Source organism: Taudactylus pleione, unplaced genomic scaffold, assembly GCF_031769625.1.
Source record: "Taudactylus pleione unplaced genomic scaffold, aTauple2 ptg000039l, whole genome shotgun sequence".
NCBI classification, from domain to species: Eukaryota; Metazoa; Chordata; class Amphibia; order Anura; family Myobatrachidae; genus Taudactylus; species Taudactylus pleione.
Window position 1 is genome coordinate 4,375,135 of NW_028284441.1, and position 21,159 is coordinate 4,396,293.

Genomic DNA, 21,159 nt, shown 5'->3' on the forward strand with positions numbered 1-21,159 from the left:
AGTAGCAGGGATGGGGGGAGGGTTACGGTTAGGTTTAGTGATTAGGGTTAGGCACTAAGGGGGGAGGGTTAGGTTTAGGCACTGGAGGGGAGGGGGAGGTTAGGTTTAGGCACTGGAGGGGAGGTTAGGGTCAGGCACCATGGAGGTACGGTTAGGGTAGGGAGACGGGGAGGGTTAGCATATTGAGAAACAAGTGTCGGTATGCTAGCCCTGTCGGGATGTCGGTGTCAGGATTCTGACTGCCGGCATCCTGTACCCAACTACCTCCAACATCTTACTGTCATCTTTTGTAATTCCTTCTTATATTGATGCATAAAAATGATCTGCTAGCATATTTTAGACCAAATACAAAATACAATAAGGTGCAAAAGTAATATTATATAGAAGCCAGGGAAATGTTGTTACAAATAATTAAAGGAAGATAAGTCACGTATATACATTTGGGAATGTTAGAGATCTTCATTCTTACTTGCAAATTACCTTCTTTTTTATTACCTTACTGTATATGCAGTACAGTAGCACAGTGACAGGGCACTGTCTGTGTGGAATTTGTATCTTCTCCCAGTGCTTGCATAGGTTTCCTCCAAAAGGCAGACTGGCAGTTAAATAGTGTATGTGTGTCTCCATGTATGCACGGTAGCAAATATTGGACCTCATTCAGAGTCTCTCGCAAGCGATGTGCGCTCGCAAGCGGCCCGATGTTTGCAAACACGCATGCGCACACTTCGTTCTGCGCGTGCGCAAACTACTCTGTGCGATCGCAGCCCGCTCGCTCACCCAGCAAAGACAGCCCAATGAAATGAGTGACAGGAGAAGCCGTTTGTGGGTGGTAACAGGGGCAGGACACTAGAAACGGGGGAGTGGAGGTACGAACGCAGGCGTGCCTGAGTGTTTCAACGCCGTTTTTAAGGCGTGCATAATTAACAGGCAGCGTCATAGTAAACATCACATGCTTGTTTTTTACACTGAAGTCCTCGCAGTGCTTGCGGCAGGGTAAGGCAACCACAAGCGCTGCATTCGCTACCGATGGTGCTCGATGTACCAATGTTTTAATACACTTCCTGGAAATAACGTGTGCAAGTGGGCATCTCAACATAGGCTTATGGGTGTCTGCATACACAGAGCGATTGCTCGCACAGCCAAAGTGGGTGTGCTTATGCCTTGGCGAGCGATCGCTTCCCATGGCGTCACTTTGAAAAATTTACATACGCTGGATGCGAGCGAGCGGCCGATTGCGAGAGACTTTGAATGAGGTCCATTGATTGTAAGATCCACTAGGACAGGGACTGATGTGAATGTTTAAAACAGAGCCAGCCCTAGCCAATTTGGTGCCCTAGGCAAAATTTGGACTGGTGCCCCCTAGCAGATAATCCCACCAGCAAACTTTTGTCGGGTACACACTAGACGATGTCTAGTGTACCCAACCTAGTCAGCGACTGGGCCCGGTGGGGGAGCCGGCATCACCAAGTGCAATACACACTTGCAGATGACGGCAGGGGCCATGCTGCTGAATGTTTTAGGTTGCAGCATGGCCCCTGCCGTCATCTGCAAGTGTGTATTGCACTTGGTGATGCCGGCTCCCCCACCGGGCCCAGTCACTGACTAGGTTGGGTACACTCGACATCGTCTAGTGTGTACCCGACATAAGTTTGCTGGTGGAATTATCTGCTAGGGGGCACCAGTCCAAATTAGTCCTCGCTAACAATATTCCACGTCGGCCCTGCATACAGGGTCGATCGAGGATGTCTCTGATGACATATGGCTATTAAATACTTATAAAAAAACTATTGGATGGTGTTGTGGCTCTGTGTCAGGCTCCTTGGGAAATTGCATCCCGGAAGTTGGACAAGTATATGGAGTGCCGATCAACAATTTGTGTATTATATAAATATATATATATATACTGTATATATATATATATACACACACAAACATTTATATACACAGACATATACACATATATATGTCCAAGTTCCATCCGGCACCCCCCTCCTGATGAAGGAACAACTTGCTCCTGGTTTCCTCCCTTAGGGTACGAATCCCCCACAATGTAGAAATAAAATATCGGCGGCACTCAGGAGAGACTTTTATCCATAAATAAATTTCTGTGCTTTTAATCAACATTTTGGGGCATGGAAGCCCCTTCATCAGGATACAGCATGTATGCTGTACCCTGAAGAAGGAGCTTCCATGCCCCGAAACTTTGATTAAAAGCACAGAAACTTATTTATGGATAAAAGTCTCCTGAGTGCCGCCGATATATATATATATATATATATACAGTGCTCGAAGTGTGCCGGTATACAGCGGAATGATATACCGGCACTTCCTTAGAGCACTGAGCCCTGCTGTGCCTCCCATTGCCCGCCATGAAGATGTTTGTTCTTGCAAAAAGAAAAGATTGCAAGAACAAACTGGTTTCCATGGAAAGAGCGCAGCACACAGCGCAGCCATCATTATTAACCTGGGACTGTCCGCGAGCTAATTGGAGCTCGCGGACAGACAGCCAATCAGGAGCAGCCGCAGCGGCGGCTCTTGATTGGCTGCCGGTCCATGAGCTAATTAGCTAACGGACAGCCCCAGATTAGAAATGGTGGCGGCGCTTTGTGCTGCGCTCTTTCCATGGAAACCACGTTCCTCCTCATTCCTGACCCGGCCGTCAATAAGTGGCTGTGCCCCCGTGACCGCCGCTGGCCCACCCACCGCCGCATAGGCAAATCTGTTCAAAGATCCGCCGCTGGCCCACCCACCGCCACACTGCCCTCACGCTGCCTGCCCACCACCGTCTTTTTTTAGACCCGACGAGAGAACAAACCTGCCCGGCCGGCGAGAGGACACCTATCCCCTGTGCTGGAGGGACCTTTCCGACATCAGGCTCTGGGCGAAGCTGAGAGCGGAGTTAGGTGCTCCTGACCCAGTGCTAAGAGGACAGCAGTCTGAGCAGGGGGTGGGTAAGTGATGTCAGGAAAGGTATTTGTGCTGTGAGGGATCCTGTGCTGTGAGGGGGGTCTGTGCTGTGAGGGGGCGTCAGTCCTGTGAGAGGGGGAATCTGTGGTGAGGGGGGTCTGTGCTGTGAGAGGGGGTCTGTGCTGTGAAGGGGGGAGTCTGGTGAGAGGGGTCTGTGCTGTGAGGGGGGTCTGTGCTGTGAGGTGGAGGGGTCAGTGATGTGAGAGAGGGTCTGTGGGGAGAGGGGGGGTCTTTGCTGTGAGGGGGAGGGGTGAGCAATGTGAGAGGGGGTCTGTGCTGTGAGGGGGAGTCTGTGCTGTGAGGTGGGTCTGTGCTGTGAGGGGGGTCTGTGCTGTGAGGGGGAGGGGTCAGTGATGTGAGAGGGGGAGTCTGTGGTGAGGGGGGTCTGTGCTGTAAGAGGGAGTCTGCTGTGAGGGGGGGAGTCTGGTGAGAGAGGTCTGTGCTGTGAGGGGGGGAGTCTGGTGAGAGAGGTCTGTGCTGTGAGGGGGAGGGGTCAATGATGTGAGAGGGGGTCTGTGCTGTGAGGGGGGTCTGTGCTGAGAGGTGAGAGGGGGTCAATAAATGTGAGAAAAAGGGGGTCTGTGCTGTGAGGGGGGTTCTGTGGTGAGAGGTGATCGGGGTCAGTGATATGAGAAAGAGGGGGTCTGTGTTGAGAGGTGATCGGAGTCAGTGATGTAAGAGGGGGTCTGTGCTGTGAGGGGGGTCTGTGCTGAGAGGTGAGAGGGGTCTGTGCTGTGAGGGAAGGGGGCGGTCTGTGCTGAGAGGGGTTAGGCTGCTAGGGGGATGGTTAGGTTTAGGCTGCAGGAAGAGAGGGTTACCTTTAGGGGAAGGGTTAGGATACTTATCGGCAGGTATCAGTGTCCTAACCTTGTCGGGATACTGAGCGCCGGCATCCCATACCCTGTACACCTGCTGCTGCTGACTGGGAGGTAAGAGGCTACTGCTGGTTGCTCATCAGAGGTAGGTTTTAGGATGTTTTAGGGACAATGGGCAGTAAAAGGCTGCGCAAGAGCTTAACTGTGGCATGATGTGTAAGGGGCACTAATACTACATGGCATAATATGCAAAGGGTATTACTGTGAGATAATGTGTAAGAGGCATTACTATGTGTGGAATAATGTGTAAGGGGCAATACTGTGTGGCATAATGTATAAGAGGCACTATTACTACATGGCATAATGTGTTATAAGGGCACTATATATTGTGTGGCATAATGTGTATAAAGGGTACTTCAGTGCGGCACACTACATTGGTGACATGGGGGCGTGCCTTAAGAGCTCACCACTTTTGAGTGGCCAAATCCCTTTTTACGACGTGCAAGCACCTTCGGCACGTACATAGGTACAGCCTTAAATTTTCCATACCCCTACTTAAAAATTCCCACTTCGACCACTGTATATATATATATATATATTGATGCTGGGCTGCAGGCTTAAATGCTTTGATCAAATCATGACAAAATCCCCTTTGTTTTATTTGCTGCACACATATATAGATTTGTAGGATATTATTGCTAGCGCCGATAGCAAAAGTTTTTCTGTTTTGTATACATTTATGGCATTGATATTGCCATGCTGCTGGTACCATGTATGATATGGGTAAAACCGAGCGCGGGCATATTTCTTTTCTGTTTTGTTTCAAAATTTTGCCTTGTGCTATTATGGCAGCTTTCAATTAAGGCTATAAAAGGCCTAGTTGGGTGTGGCTAACAGCCAGCCCCTGTATAGATGTGTCCCTCTGTATCTAGGAGGTGAGTACATTTAACTGCAATGTAATGATGTGCTAGGCATATATGTTAGTGTTAGGGACCTGCAGAAAAATGGGGTCCCTTGATGCTGGGCTGCAGGCTTAAATGCTTTGATCAAATCATGACAAAATCCCCTTTGTATATATATATATATATATATACACATACACACACATATACATTATATACATATTTACACACACACATATATATATTAGGGGTGAGCGGAATCCGAACCCCCGAGCCCCCCCGATCCAAGGCCGATCCGAGTCAGGCTCGACTTTTCCCACCTGACTCGGATCTGAAATCGAGGCAAAACGTCGTCATCCCGCCTTCCGGGTCTTGCGGGTTTTGGATCATATATAAGGTACCCGTGTCGGCACCATTTTCTCACTCGGCTGTGGACAGTGAAGAGGGAGGGTGGGAGCTAGGGCTGGCTGGGCTGTGTAGTGTAGTGCAGTGTTGTGCTGTGCTGCGCTGCTGTTGTCCATAGGGGCTGTGTCCACTCCTCCAAAGTCCATAGGGGCTGGCTGTGTTGTGCTGTGCTGCTGTTGTCCATAGGGGCTGTGTCCACTCCTCCAAAGTCCATAGGGGCTGGCTGTGTTGTGCTGTGCAGTCAGTTGTCCATAGGGGCTGTGTCCACTCCAAAGTCCTGTGCAGTGTCCCAGTCCTAAAGGGGTGCTGTAGTGTTGTCCAGGGGGTGCTCTGTCCATCAGGGGTGCTCCCACCAAGTGCAAAAAAAAATTTTTTTTTTTCTGTGTTTGTGAATTGTGTGCACAGTAGCCGCACGTGCATCAACAAAGTAGCGCCAAACATGCGCCTGTGTCATAAGTAAAGGGCCGGCTGGCTTGACCGTTAAAGGGTGCTGTAACCCCAAAAGTGCACTCCAAACAAAATAAAAAAATATTTTCTGTGTTTGTGAATTGTGTGCACTGTGGCTGCACGTGCATCAACAAAGGAGAAGCGCCAAGCATGCGCCTGTGTCCCATAAGTAAAGGGCCGGCTGGCTTGTCCGTTAAAGGGTGCTGTAACCCCCAAAGTGCGCTCCGCAAAAAATAAAAAATTCTCCTTTTTTTTTCTGTCTTTGTGAATTGTGTGGGCTGTAGCAGCACCTGCATCCTCAAAGCAGCAGCGACAAGTGTGCGTCTGTCTGTTAAAGGGTGGTGTAACCCCCAAAGTGCACTCCAACAAAAATAAAACATTTTCTTCTGTGTTTGTGAATTGTCTGCATTGTACGTGCATCCTCAAAGCAGCAGCGCCAAGCGTGCGTCTGTCTGTTAAAGGGTGGTGTAACCCTCAAAGTGCGCTCCACAAAGAATAAAACATTCTTCTTTTTTTTTCTGTCTTTGTGAATTGTGTGGGCTATAGCCACACCTGCATCCTCAAAGCAGCAGCGACAAGCGTGCATCTGTCTGTTAAAGGGTGGTGTAACCCCCAAAGTGGGCTCCAACCAAAATAAAATAATCTTCTTTTTTTCTGTGTTTGTGTGTGAAATGTATGTGCAGTAGCCGCACCTGCATCCTCAAAGCAGCAGCGCCAAGTGTGCGTCTGTCTGTTAAAGGGTGGTGTAACCCCCAAAGTGCACTCCAACAAAAATAAAACATTTTCTTCTGTGTTTGTGAATTGTCTGCATTGTACGTGCATCCTCAAAGCAGCAGCACCATGCGTGCATCTGTCTGTTAAAGGGTGGTGTAACCCTCAAAGTGCGCTCCACAAAGAATAAAACATTCTTCTTTTTTTTTCTGTCTTTGTTAATTGTGTGGGCTATAGCCACACCTGCATCCTCAAAGCAGCAGCGACAAGCGTGCATCTGTCTGTTAAAGGGTGGTGTAACCCCCAAAGTGGGCTCCAACCAAAATAAAATAATCTTCTATTTTTCTGTGTTTGTGTGTGAAATGTATGTGCAGTAGCCGCACCTGCATCCTCAAAGCAGCAGCGCCAAGCATGCATCTGTCTGTTAAAGGGTGGTGTAACCCTCAAAGTGCGTCCCACAAAGAATAAAAAATTCTTTTTTTTTCTGTCTTTGTGAATTGTGTGGGCTATAGCCACACCTGCATCCTCAAAGCAGCAGCGACAAGCGTGCGTCTGTCTGTTAAAGGGTGGTGTAACCCCCAAAGTGGGCTCCAACAAAAATAAAATATTTTCTTTTGTGTGGGTGAATTGTCTGCACTGTACGTGCATCCTCAAAGCAGCAGCGCAATGCGTGTGTCTGTCTGTTAAAGAGTGGTGTAACCCCCAAAGTGGGCTCCAACAAAAATAAAACATTTTCTTCTGTGTTTGTGAATTGTCTGCACTGTACTTGCATCCTCAAAGCTGCAGCGCCAAGCATGCATATGTCTGTTAAAGGGTGGTGTAACCCTCAAATGCGCTCCACAAAGAATAAAAAATTCTTTTTTTTTCTGTCTTTGTGAATTGTGTGGGCTATAGCTGCACCTGCATCCTCAAAGCAGCAGCGACAAGCGTGCATCTGTCTGTTAAAGGGTGGTGTAACCCCCAAAATGGGCTCCAACAACAATAAAACATTTTCTTCTGTGTTTGTGAATTGTCTGCACTGTACGTGCATCCTCAAAGCAGCAGCGCCAAGCGTGCGTCTGTCTGTTAAAGGGTGGTGTGACCCTCAAAGTGCGCTCCACAAAAAATAAAAAATTCTTCTTTTTTTCTGTCTTTGTGAATTGTGTGCACTGTAGCTGCACGTACATCAACAAAGGAGCAGCGCCAAGCGTGCGCCTGTGTCCCATAAGTAAAGAGCTGGCTGGCTCATTTCTTAAAGGGTGGTGTAACCCACAAAGTGCACTAGTCTCCAACAAAAATAAAAAATTATTTTCTGTGTTTGTGTGCGCTTTAGCCGCACGTATATATCAATATAACATAAATGGAGGACCAAACTTTCTCCGATAAAAATAAAATAGGGAAAGATCAAGAACCACTTCCTCCTAGTGCTGAACCTGCTGCCACTAGTCATGACATAGACGATAACATGCCATCAACGTCGTCTGCCAAGGCTGATGCCCAATGTCATAGTAGAGGGCACATACAATCCCAAATGACAAAGTTCAGGAAAATGACCTTAAAAAAACATTGAAATCATCTGAGGAGAAACGTAAACTTGCCAATATGCCATTTACGACACGGAGTGGCAAGAAACGGCTAAGGTCTTTCCCTATGTTCATGACTAGTGGTTCAGCTTCACATGACGATGGAAGCCCTCCTCCTGCTAAAAAAATCAAACAAGTTAAGCTGGCAAAAGCACAGCGAAGAACTGTGCGTTCTAAGAAGATATCACAAATCCCCAAGGAGAGTCCAAGTGTGGTGGCGGTTGCGATGCCTTACCTTCCCAGCACTGGACGGGAAGAGGTGGCTCTTTCCACCATTTGCACGCCCCCTGCAAGTGCTGAAAGGAGCACCCACAGTCCACTTGCTGATATGCAAATTGAAGATGTCACTGTTGAAGTACAACAGGATGAAGATACTGGTGTAGCTGGCGCTGAGGAGGAAGTTGGCGAGGAGGATTCTGATGGTGATGTGGTTTGTTTAAATCAGGCTCTGGGGGAGACAGTTGTTGTCCGTGGGATGAAAAAGCCCATCACGGTCATGCCTGGGCAGAAGACCAAACATTCCACCTCTTTGGTCTTGCAATATTTCTATCCAAATCCGGACAACAACTGTCTTGCCATATGTACCATATGTAAAGGTGAAATAAGTAGGGGTAGGGACGTTAACCACCTAGGAACATCCTCCCTTATATGGCACCTGCAGCGCATTTCATAAAAAGTTACTGTCAAGTTCAGAAACTTTGGCTAAGACCGTAAGCAGTCCAGGGACACCTAAATCCTGTTGTCCTGTTGTATCCAAGCGCCTGCAAACCACACCGTCAACTCCCTCCTCGTCAATTTCCTCCTTAGTCAGGATCGGAAGTAGTCCTGCAGGCCATGTGACTGACTCTCCTATCCGGGATTCCTCTGGAGGATCCTGCATTGCTACGCCTACTGCCGATGCTGCTGTTGCTGCTGCTGGGAGTCGTTCATCATCCCAGAGAGGAAGTAGGAACACCACTACTTTTAATAAACAATTGACCCTTCAACAGTCCTTAGCGAGGAGAATGAAGTACGACAGCAGTCATCCTGAAGCAAAACGTATAACTGAGGCCTTGACTGCTTTGTTGGTGTTAGACGTGTGTCCGGTATCCGCCATTAGTGCAGTGGGATTTAGACAACTGATGGAGGTAGTGTGTCCCAGGTTCCAAATCCCGTCTAGATTCCACTTCACTAGGCAGGCGATACCGAGACTGTACAGAAACGTCAGAAAAAGTGTCCTCAGTGTCCTGAAAAATGCAGTTGTACCCAATGTCCACTTAACCACAGACATGTGGACAAGTGGAACAGGGCAGACTAAGGAGTATATGACTGACAGTCCACTGGATAGATGTATCACCTTACGCAGCAACAATAGCAGCGTCACCAGTAGCAGTATCTCAGAAACGCCAGCTCGTTCCAAGGCAGGCTACGCTGTGTATCATCGGTTTCAGTAAGAGGCACACCACCAACAACCTCTTAGAGAAACTGAGGGAAATCATCGCCCAGTGGCTTACCCCACTTAGACTCTCCTGGGGATTTGTGATATCTGACAACACCACCAATATTGTGCGGGCATTACATCTGGGCAAATTCCAGCACGTCCCATGTTTTGCTCACACAATAAACTTGGTGGTGCAGAATTTTCTGAAAAGCGACAGGGGCATGCAGGAGACGCTTTGGGTGGCCCGAAAAATTTTGGGCCACTTTCGCCATTCAGCGACTGCGTGCCGAAGACTGGAGCGCCAGCAAACACTCTTGAACCTGCCCCACCATCACCTGAAGCAAGAGGTTGTGATGTGGTGGAACTCAACCCTCTATATGCTTCAGAGGATGGAGGAGCAGCAAAAGGCCATTCAAGCCTATACATCCACCTATGACATAGGCAAAGGAGGGGGTATGCATCTGACTCAAGCGCAGTGGAGAATGATTTCCGTGTTGTGCAAGGTTCTCCAGCCCTTCAAACTTGCCACACGTGAAGTCAGTTCAGACACTGCCAGCTTGAGTCAGGTCATTCCCCTCATCAGGCTTTTGCAGAAGCAGCTGGAGAAAGTGAAGGAGGAGCTAAGACGGAGCGATTCCGCTCGGCATGTGGGACTTGTGGATGAAGCCCTTCATTCGCTTTGCCAGGATTCCAGGTTGGTCAATCTGTTGAAATCAGACCACTACATTTTGGCCACCATCCTAGGTTTAAAGCCTATGTGGTGTCTCTGTTTCCGGCTGACACAAGCCTGCAGAGGTGCAAAGACTTGCTGGTGAAAACATTGTCAGCTGAAGCGGAACGTGACACGTCAACAGCTCCTTCTTCATTTCCTCCCGCAACTGGGGCTGCCAGGAAAAAACTTAGGTAACCTAAGCAATCCGCTGGCGGTGATGCAGGGCAGGCAGGACCAAGTTTGGACATCTGGTCTGAACTGAAGGACCTGGCAACAATTTCTGACATGTCTACTGTCACTGCATATGATACTGTCACCATTGACAGAATGGTGGAGGATTACATCGGTGACAGCATCCAAGTAGGCATGTCAGACAGTCCGTACCTGTACTGGCAGGAAAAAGAGGCAATTTGGAGGCCCCTGTACAAACTGGCTCTATTTTACCTGAGTTGCCCCCCCTCCAGTGTGTACTCCGAAAGAGTGTTTAGTGCAGCCGGGAACCTTGTCAGCGAAAGGCGTAGTAAGTTGCTTCCACAAAATGTGGAGATGATGTTCATAAAAATGAATTATCGACTCTTCCAGGGAGACCAGCCTCCAGAACGTACAGAGGGACCTGTGGTGGTGGATGCCAGCGGGGACGAATTAATATTCTGTGAGGATGAGGATGTACACAACACTGAAGAGGGTGAGGAATCGGTGGATGAGGAGGATGAGGACGACATCTTGCCTCCGTAGAGCCAGTTTGTGCAGGGACAGATTAATTGCAAGCTTGTTTTGTGGGGGCCCAAACGAACCAATCATTTCAGCCACAGTCTTGTGGCAGACCCTGGCGCTGAATTGATTGGTTTGTTAAAGTGTGCATGTCCTGTTCATACAACATAATACCAAGGACAATTCCATCTTGCACCTCTTGTTTTTCTTTGCATTATGTACTGTTTGGGGCCTAGTTTTTCAAACTGCCATCCAGTCTGCCACTGCAGTGTCACTCCTAGATGGGCCACGTGTTTGTGCCGCCCACTCGTATCTCTTAGCATAGTCATCCAGCTACCTCGGTGCAACCTTTTGGACATAAAGACACTATTGTGAGGTGTGAGGTGTTCAGAATAGACTGGAAATGAGTGGAAATTAAGGTTATTGAGGTTAATAATAGCATAGGAGCAGAAAAACCCACAAATTCTGTGATTTTAGCTGTTTTTATGCTTTTTTTAAAAAAAATACAGATCCAAAACACAAAACCCAGAACCCAAAACACGGAAGGGTGGTTTTGGCAATAAGCAATCCAGGTCCAAAACACGAAGAAGGATCCAGATCCAAAACCAAAACACAAAACACGAATAGTGGCCGGTGCACACCCCTAATTTTTTTATATATATATATATATATATATATATATATATACACATATACACGCACACATACATTATATATATAATTATATATATATATATATATATTAGGGGTGTGCACCGGCCACTTTTCGTGTTTTGTGTTTTGGTTTTGGATCTGGATCTTTCTTCGTGTTTTGGATCTGGATTGGTTTTGCCAAAACCACCCTTCCGTGTTTTGGGTTCTGGGTTTTGTGTTTTGGATCTGTATTTTTTTTAAAAAAAGCATAAAAACTGCTAAAATCACAGAATTTGTAGGTTTTTCTGCTCCTATGCTATTATTAACCTCAATAACCTTAATTTCCACTCATTTCCAGTCTATTCTGAATACCTCACACCTCACAATAGTGTTTTTATGTCCAAAAGGTTGCACCGAGGTAGCTGGATGACTATGCTAAGCGACACGAGTGGGCGGCACAAACACGTGACCCATCTAGGCGTGAAACTGCAGTGGCAGATAGGATGGCATTGAAAAACTAGGCCCCAAACTGTACATAATGCAAAGAGAAATAAGAGGTGCAAGATGGAATTGTCCTTGGGCCCTCCCACCCACCCTTATGTTGTATAAACAGGACATGCACACTTTAACAAACCAATCATTTCAGCGCCAGGGTCTGCCACACAACTGTGGCTGAAATGATTGGTTCGTTTGGGCCCCCACAAAACAAGCTGGCAATTAATCTGTCCCTGCACAAACTGGCTCTACGGAGGCAAGAAGTCGTCCTCATCCTCCTCATCCACAGATTCCTCACCCTCTTCAGTGTTATGTACATCCTCATCCTCACAGAGTATTAATTCGTCCCTGCTGGAACCACAGGTCCCTCTGTACGTTCTGGAGGCTGGTCTCCCTGGAAGAGTTGATCATTCATTTTATGAACATCATCTTCTCCACATTTTGTGGAAGCAACCTCCTACGCCTTTCGCTAACAAGGTTCCCGGCTGCACTAAACACTCTTTCGGAGTACACACTGGAGGGGTGGCAACTCAGGTAAAATAGAGCCAGTTTGTACAGGGACCTCCAAATTGCTTCTTTTTCCTGCCAGTACAGGTACGGACTGTCTGACATGCCTACTTGGATGCTGTCACCGATGTAATCCTTTAACAGACAGACGCACGCTTGTCGCTGCTGCTTTGAGGATTCAAGTGCGGCTACAGCCCACACAATTCACAAAGACAGAAAAAAAAAAGAATATTTTTATTGTTTGTGGAGCACACTTTGAGGGTTACACCACCCTCTAACAGACAGACGCACGCTTGTCGCTGCTGCTTTGAGGATGCAAGTGCGGCTACAGCCCACACAATTCACAAAGACAGAAAAAAGAAGAAGAATATTTTTATTCTTTGTGTAGCACACTTTGAGGGTGTCACCACCCTTTAACAGACAGACGCACGCTTGTCGCTGCTGCTTTAAGGATGCAGGTGCGGCTACAGCCCACACATTTCACAAAGACCGAAAAAAAAAGAACAATATTTTAATTGTTTGTGTAGCACACTTTGAGGGTGTCACCACCCTTTAACAGACAGACGCACGCTTGTCGCTGCTGCTTTAAGGATGCAGGTGCGGCTACAGCCCACACAATTCACAAAGACAGAAAAAAGAAGAATATTATTATTGTTTGTGTAGCACACTTTGAGGGTGTCACCACCCTTTAACAGACAGACGCACGCTTGTCGCTGCTGCTTTGAGGATGCAAGTGCGGCTACATCGCACACAAGTCACAAACACATAAAAAAAATAGTTTTTTATTTTTTGGAGCACTTTGAGAGTTACACCACCCTTTAACAGACAGACGCACGCTTGTCGCTGCTGCTTTAAGGATGCAGGTGCGGCTACAGCCCACACATTTCACAAAGACCGAAAAAAAAGAACAATATTTTAATTGTTTGTGTAGAACACTTTGAGGGTGTCACCACCCTTTAACAGACAGACGCACGCTTGTCGCTGCTGCTTTAAGGATGCAGGTGCGGCTACAGCCCACACAATTCACATAGACAGATAAAAGAAGAAGAATATTTTTATTGTTTGTGTAGCACACTTTGAGGGTGTCACCACCCTTTAACAGACAGACGCACGCTTGTCGCTGCTGCTTTAAGGATGCAGGTGCGGCTACAGCCCACACATTTCACAAAGACCGAAAAAAAAAGAACAATATTTTAATTGTTTGTGTAGCACACTGTGAGGGTGTCACCACCCTTTAACAGACAGACGCACGCTTGTCGCTGCTGCTTTAAGGATGCAGGTGCGGCTACAGCCCACACAATTCACATAGACAGATGAAAGAAGAAGAATATTTTTATTGTTTGTGTAGCACACTTTGAGGGTGTCACCACCCTTTAACAGACAGACGCACGCTTGTCGCTGCTGCTTTAAGGATGCAGGTGCGGCTACATCCCACACATTTCACAAGACCGAAAAAAAAAGAACAATATTTTAATTATTTGTGTAGCACACTTTGAGGGTGTCACCACTCTTTAACAGACAGACGCACGCTTGTCGCAGCAGCTTTGAGGATGCAGGTGCGGCTACAGCCCACACAATTCACAAAGACAGAAAAAAGAACAATATTTTAATTGTTTGTGTAGCACACTTTGAGGGTGTCACCACCCTTTAACAGACAGACGCACGCTTGTCGCTGCTGCTTTAAGGATGCAGGTGCGGCTACAGCCCACACAATTCACAAAGACAGAAAAAAGAAGAATATTTTTATTGTTTGTGTAGCACACTTTGAGGGTGTCACCACCCTTTAACAGACAGACGCACGCTTGTCGCTGCTGCTTTGAGGATGCAAGTGCGGCTACATCGCACACAAGTCACAAACACATTAAAAAAATAGTTTTTTATTTTTTGGAGCACTTCGTGAGTTACACCACCCTTTAACAGACAGACGCACGCTTGTCGCTGCTGCTTTAAGGATGCAGGTGCGGCTACAGCCCACACAATTCACAAAGACAGAAAAAAGAAGAAGAATATTTTTATTGTTTGTGGAGCACACTTTGAGGGTGTCACCACCCTTTAACAGACAGACGCACGCTTGTCGCTGCTGCTTTGAGGATGCAAGTGTGGCTACATCGCACACAAGTCACAAACACATTAAAAAAATAGTTTTTTATTTTTTGGAGCACTTTGAGAGTGTCACCACCCTTTAACAGACAGACGCACGCTTGTCGCTGCTGCTTTAAGGATGCAGGTGCGGCTACAGCCCACACATTTCACAAAGACCGAAAAAAAAAGAAGAATATTTTTATTGTTTGTGTAGCACACTTTGAGGGTGTCACCACCCTTTAACAGACAGACGCACGCTTGTCGCTGCTGCTTTGAGGATGCAAGTGCGGCTACATCGCACACAAGTCACAAACACATTAAAAAAATAGTTTTTTATTTTTTGGAGCACTTTGAGAGTTACACCACCCTTTAACAGACAGACGCACGCTTGTCGCTGCTGCTTTAAGGATGCAGGTGCGGCTACAGCCCACACATTTCACAAAGACCGAAAAAAAAAGAACAATATTTTAATTGTTTGTGTAGCACACTGTGAGGGTGTCACCACCCTTTAACAGACAGACGCACGCTTGTCGCTGCTGCTTTAAGGATGCAGGTGCGGCTACAGCCCACACAATTCACAAAGACAGAAAAAAGAACAATATTTTAATTGTTTGTGTAGCACACTTTGAGGGTGTCACCACCCTTTAACAGACAGACGCACGCTTGTCGCTGCTGCTTTAAGGATGCAGGTGCGGCTACAGCCCACACATTTCACAAAGACAGAAAAAAAAAGAACAATATTTTAATTGTTTGTGTAGCACACTTTGAGGGTGTCACCACCCTTTAACAGACAGACGCACGCTTGTCGCTGCTGCTTTGAGGATGCAGGTGGAATCTAGACGGGATTTGGAACCGAGGACACACTACCTCCATCAATTGTCTAAATCCCACTGCACTAATGTCGGATACCGGACGCACGTCTAACACCAACATAGCAGTCAAGGCCTCAGTTATACGTTTTGCTTCAGGATGACTGCTGTCGTACTTCATCCTCATCGCTAGGGACTGTTGGAGGGTCAATTGTTTAGTAAAAGTAGTGATATTCCTACTTCCTCTCTGGGATGATGAACAACTCCCAGCAGCAGCAACAGCACTAGTAGGAAGTGGTTCTTGATCTTTCCCTATTTTATTTTTATCAGAGAAAGTTTGGTCCTCCATTTATGTTATATTGATATATATACGTGCGGCTAAAGCGCACACAAACACAGAAAATATTTTTTTATTTTTGCTGGAGAGTAGTGCACTTTGTGGGTTACACCACCCTTTAAGAAATGAGCCAGCCGGCTCTTTACTTATGGGACACAGGCGCACGCTTGGCGCTGCTCCTTTGTTGATGCACGTGCAGCCACAGTGCACACAAGTCACAAACACAGAAAATATATATTTTTTTGGTTTGGAGTGTACTTTGGGGGTTACAGAACCCTTTAACGGTCAAGCCAGCTGGCCCTTTACTTATGACACAGGCGCACGCTTGGCACTACTTTGTTGATGCACGTGCGGCTACTGCGCACACAATTCACAAACACAGAAAATAATTTTTTTTTTGGTTTGGACTGGAGTGTACTTTCGGGGGTTACAGCACCCTTTAACGGTCAAGCCAGCCGGCCCTTTACTTATGACACAGGCGCACACTTGGCACTACTTTGTTGATGCACGTGCGGCTACTGCGCACACAATTCACAAACACAGAAAATAATTTTTTTTCGGTTTGGACTGGAGTGTACTTTGGGGGTTACAGCACCCTTTAACGGTCAAGCCAGCCGGCCCTTTACTTATGACACAGGCGCACGCTTGGCACTACTTTGTTGATGCACGTGCGGCTACTGCGCACACAATTCACAAACACAGAAAATAATTTTTTTTTTGGTTTGGACTGGAGTGTACTTTCGGGGGTTACAGCACCCTTTAACGGTCAAGCCAGCCGGCCCTTTACTTATGACACAGGCGCACGCTTGGCACTACTTTGTTGATGCACGTGCGGCTACTGCGCACACAATTCACAAACACAGAAAATAAATTTTTTTTTGGTTTGGACTGGAGTGTACTTTGGGGGTTACAGCACCCTTTAACGGTCAAGCCAGCTGGCCCTTTACTTATGACACAGGCGCACGCTTGGCACTACTTTGTTGATGCACATGCGGCTACTGCGCACACAATTCACAAACACAGAAAATAATTTTTTTTTTGGTTTGGACTGGAGTGTACTTTGGGGGTTACAGCACCCTTTAACGGTCAAGCCAGCCGGCCCTTTACTTATGACACAGGCGCACGCTTGGCACTACTTTGTTGATGCACGTGCGGCTACTGCGCACACAATTCACAAACACAGAAAATAATTTTTTTTTTGGTTTGGACTAGAGTGTACTTTCGGGGGTTACAGCACCCTTAACGGTCAAGCCAGCCGGCCCTTTACTTATGACACAGGCGCACGCTTGGCACTACTTTGTTGATGCACGTGCGGCTACTGCGCACACAATTCACAAACACAGAAAATAATTTTTTTTTTGGTTTGGACTGGAGTGTACTTTCGGGGGTTACAGCACCCTTAACGGTCAAGCCAGCCGGCCCTTTACTTATGACACAGGCGCACGCTTGGCACTACTTTGTTGATGCACGTGCGGCTACTGCGCACACAATTCACAAACACAGAAAATAATTTTTTTTGGGGTTTGGACTGGAGTGTACTTTCGGGGGTTACAGCACCCTTAACGGTCAAGCCAGCCGGCCCTTTACTTATGACACAGGCGCACGCTTGGCACTACTTTGTTGATGCACGTGCGGCTACTGCGCACACAATTCACAAACACAGAAAATAATTTTTTTTTGGTTTGGACTGGAGTGTACTTTCGGGGGTTACAGCACCCTTTAACGGTCAAGCCAGCCGGCCCTTTACTTATGACACAGGCGCACGCTTGGCACTACTTTGTTGATGCATGTGCGGCTACTGCGCACACAATTCACAAACACAGAAAATATATTATTTTTTTAGCACTTGGGGGGAGCACCCCTGATGGACAGAGCACCCCCTGGACAACACTACAGCACCTCTTTAGTACTGGGACACTGCACAGGACTTTGGAGTGGACACAGCCCCTATGGAGAACTGACTGCACAACACAGTCCAGCCAGACCCTATGGACTTTGAAGTAGTGGACACAGCCCCTATTAACAACAGCAGCACAGCACAACACAGCCAGCCCCTATGGACTTTGAAGTAGTGGACAACAGCAGCACTACACTACACTACACTACACAGCCCTAACTCCCACCCTCCCTCTTCACTGTCCACAGCCGAGTGAGAAAATGGCGCCGACGTGGGTACCTTATATAGGATCCAAAACCCGCGAGACTCGGAAGGCGGGATGATGACGTTTTGCCTCGATTTCAGATCCGAGTCAGGCGGGAAAAGTCGAGCCTGATTCGGATCGGACTCGGATCGGGGGGGCTCGGGGGGGTTCGGATTTCAGAAATCCGAACCCGCTCACCCCTAATATATATATATATACACACACACTATATATATATATATATATATATATACACACACACACGCACACATATATATATTCATATATATGTACACACACACACACATATATATATATGTATATATATATATATATATACATATACACGTCAGTGCCTGCAGCTAACGGAGACATCTCTGCTCCTTAAAGGCCCATGGGAGTAGTGGCCGCGGCTGGGCATGCGCGGGACGCCGTACTGCGGCCATCTTGTTGTGGCCTCCTGTAGCCTAGGCAGAATGAGCTTCTATGTAGAAGCTCATTCTGACCTGGCTCACGCTGCGCTGCCTGATCGGAGCTGAGCTCCGATCACGGCAGCGACAGGAGAGGGGCAGCTGCCGCCGGCTGGGGGAGTGTTTAGGGGGCAGTGACAAGTGGGTGGGCTGGGTAGCTGCAGAGCCCTGGATGCCCTCTAGGCATTCAAGTCGCCCCTAGGCATTTGCTTATAATGCCTATGCCTAGGGCCGGCTCTGGTTTAAAACATTCTCTGTAAAGTGCTGCGTAATATGTAGACACCATCTATTTATAAAAAAAACCTGGTTAATACATAAATATTATAATCCCCTGTCTCCCAGCCTCCAGTATATGTATTTCCTATGCCTTAGTATTATATAAGGGGACAAGTAGGGAGGATTACAGACCTTTCGATGTGATGGCCTTGTAGATGTCAGGGCAGGTAACAAAGTGATCATACATAGTTAATCCAGCTTTCTGCTGCTTGATAAATGGTGCATGCCCCACAGTTCTTACAGCAGGCTATGGGGACAGGGTAACCAACAGAAATAAAGGGACTGTACAAGGGTGTGCAACTAGTGTGACAGGAAAACAGGGGCATGCTGAATGGCCACACCCACAGTTCACAAGACCATGCCCCTGGAACAGAGGGCAACAATGCCTTTACCTGCATGCACCTTTGATGCATATACAATGTCCCTATTAGAGATGGCTAGTGAGTGAGTGTCTCAACACACTGACTCGAATCATTCAGATGAGTGAATGATTCGAGTCACTCAGCGTTTGGTGAGTCGAGACACTCACCTCCCCTAGCCTCTCTGTCAGTGGAGCTAGAGTGAATGGCAGCTCCGCCCCTACACTACTGATCCGACCTGATTATATTTCTCCACTGTGTCAGATCAGCAGTGTAGGGGGCGGAGCTGTCAGTCAATCATTCTGAGTCGCGCAGCTAGTGCCAAGGCTCGGGGAGTGCACTGATTCAGGAGGAGAGTCAGTGAGAACCCTGAGCTGCAGTGCTGGGCTGCGGGGGGGCGGAGCTGTCAGCAACTCACTCTGAGTCGCTGGCTCCCCTGCTGGCTACAGCGCTGGCTGCACTATCTAAAGAGTCGTGTCTCGAGACACTGACGCGAGACACTTCACTGAGTTGAGCCATGTGGCTCAACTCAGTGTAGTGAATCGTTCTGCCCATCCCTAGTCCCTATCCTAAACTCCCCAATGTCAGGAGGTATGAGATATGATTGTGTCATGTGACTGATGCAGTCACACTGCAAGGTGTACTGCTTACTGCTGGTGTAAGCAAAATGGGTGTGGCCTCGTGTCCGCAAGGCCACAACTCCTGTTTTGGCCTGTTTCGGGTGCATGACCACGTGTCATGCCCCCATTATTATCATACTGGGGGCTTGCCCAGTTGCTGTGAAGTCCCCAGCCTCTACTGATGCAGGGGTGTGTGGAATGGATAATGCGTGAATGTGCGCATCATCCAGCACCACTGCATGCTGCTCAGTGACCCCATCCCAGGGGGTGACACCAAAATAGTAGAGAAACTGTGCTCTTTTGCTGTCACTCCCTCAGAGAGTGTCACCCGGTGTGGCCTGCACCCTCCTGGTTATGCCACTGCAGGGGGGGCATTATGATGCATAGGAGAGGGCATGTTAGTATGCATTGGGGTGCATGACAATGTTCAGGGGGATGTCATGTTGTTGTGTTAGAGGGGGTCATATTGTTGTGGAGAGAAGGCATATTGTTGTGCAGGGGTGACATGTTATTGTCTAGTGAAGAATATGTGCAGGGGTCATGCTGTTATGCATGGGAGTTGTATGTAGGGGGCATGTTGAAAAATGTTTAATAAAAGCTAATACCATGAAGGGGCACTACTATCAACCCCACCAAAACACTAGGGGGGGCTGTTACATACACTCGCTCTGGGCGCCATGGCTCCCTGCTACATTTGTGAATAGACCCCATAATCAGAACTCTGCTTTTCCTTTCATTAGAATATTTCCCACCACTGAATTAAAGATTGAACACTCAACCAATCATAGCTCAGAGGAGGATTTATATAAAAAAGGAACGGGGGATTTTGTCAAGATTAATTTTATCCCAATTATTCTACTAGTATGTTGGTGAGGACCAAGGCCCTAATTGAGAGCCACTCGTGAGCGCTGTACGCTCGCGAGCGGCCCGATGTTTGCGCACTGTGCATGCGCCACGTCCGGCGTGCGCGTTCCCCGCTGAGCAACTGAAGTTCAGTCGCTATGGGGCTCGCAACAAGACGGGGCAGCTCGCCCTGTTTTGTGGGTGGGTAGGGGGGATGGTTGGACTAACGCAGGCGTTCCCTTAGGAACGCCTGGCGTTTGTTGAGAGGGCAAACTGACATCACTACTGATGTCTGTAGTGGACTTCTTGCTCTATTAGAGCAGGAAGTCCACTCGGCCTTGCGGCAGCCTAGACCCTGCCGTAGGGTTCCGCTGCAAGGTTGATGGTCGCAATTATCGCGATGATCTCCAGGCCGCTCGCACAAGCTGTGGGTGGTCTCCCACAGCTTTGCGAGCGGCCGGAGAAGAAAAAAAACACAAACACAGCGAGCGGCCAGCGACAGTGACCGGGTCTGAATCAGGCCCTAAGTTTTTTGTTCAACGATGCTGGGAGAGAAGGGGGTGCATCTCACAGACACAGCCCAAACTGAGAGAAAACGTTTTCAGATAGAAACACTGAATGAACTGAAAAAGTGCACAAGATTGTTAGAGCAATGTTTCTGAAGTGAATGCAAATAAATGTGTGGCAGTGCGGCCAGATGAATTAGAAATTAAGGTTTCTGACAAAATGTCATTAACTCCCATGTTAGACGTAGCCACCGTCCAGGTTGCAATGTGTAATAAAATTACTATAAACCAGGAAGTGAGATTAATGTCTCTCCAAGAGGTTGTACCGAGTGTAGATGGATGAGTGGGCATGATGCCCAATGAGAACTGGGAGTTACCAAAAGCCAGTAAGTTGGAGGAAGACAGGACTTCAGTCATAATCTATGCCTC